Source organism: Halyomorpha halys, unplaced genomic scaffold (assembly GCF_000696795.3).
Source record: "Halyomorpha halys isolate HHAL.00 unplaced genomic scaffold, Hhal_1.1 Scaffold2386.1, whole genome shotgun sequence".
Classification (NCBI taxonomy): Eukaryota; Metazoa; Arthropoda; class Insecta; order Hemiptera; family Pentatomidae; genus Halyomorpha; species Halyomorpha halys.
In genome coordinates, this window is record NW_027112805.1 from 12,766 (window position 1) to 13,122 (window position 357).

Genomic DNA, 357 nt, shown 5'->3' on the forward strand with positions numbered 1-357 from the left:
TTCCGATAATATTTTAACGAAATATCGATATATTGTTTAAAATGACTAAAATATTATGTAGGGAATTTAAAATAGGAATATCGATATTTAATTTTGATATAACGTATTTTTTTCGATATTTTACATTGTCGTAATATCATTGTGGAATATAAACAACAATATTTCGATATAATATTATTCAAATATCGATATTTTGTTTTAAAAGATTAGAAAATTGTATAGAATAATTAAAAATGGAATAACGATATTTTATTTTGATAAATACATTTTTTTTTTGATATTTTACATTGTCGTAATATCAATGTGGAATATAAACAACAATATTTCGATATAATATTATTCAAATATCGATATTTT